This window comes from Capsella rubella, unplaced genomic scaffold (assembly GCF_000375325.1).
Source record: "Capsella rubella cultivar Monte Gargano unplaced genomic scaffold, Caprub1_0 scaffold_20, whole genome shotgun sequence".
In the NCBI taxonomy this organism is placed as follows: Eukaryota; Viridiplantae; Streptophyta; class Magnoliopsida; order Brassicales; family Brassicaceae; genus Capsella; species Capsella rubella.
In genome coordinates, this window is record NW_006238904.1 from 73,559 (window position 1) to 73,919 (window position 361).

The window sequence follows — 361 nt, forward strand, 5'->3', positions numbered from 1 at the left end:
CTTTCTCCAAACTTCAAAACACTCTTCATGATGCTCTAGCACTTGTAATGAATCAAACTTATTGTCTTCTACCATATTTTAACCACAAAAAACATTATTCAAGCCATTTAATGCTTGAAAGCAATGGTTGTGGGTTCTTAGATCATTTCGTCCCAAATTTCAGCAAGTCTTTCTACACTCTTCTAAACACTCTTATGCATCTCTAGAACTTGTAATCAATAAAATTTAATGTATTCTAACCTATTCTAACCCAAAAAAATACTAAACAAGCCATTTAGTGGTTCAACACAATGTTTCCGAGTTCTTATCCCATTTGGGACCAAATTTCAACAAGTCTTCCTCCAAACTTCTAAACACTCGT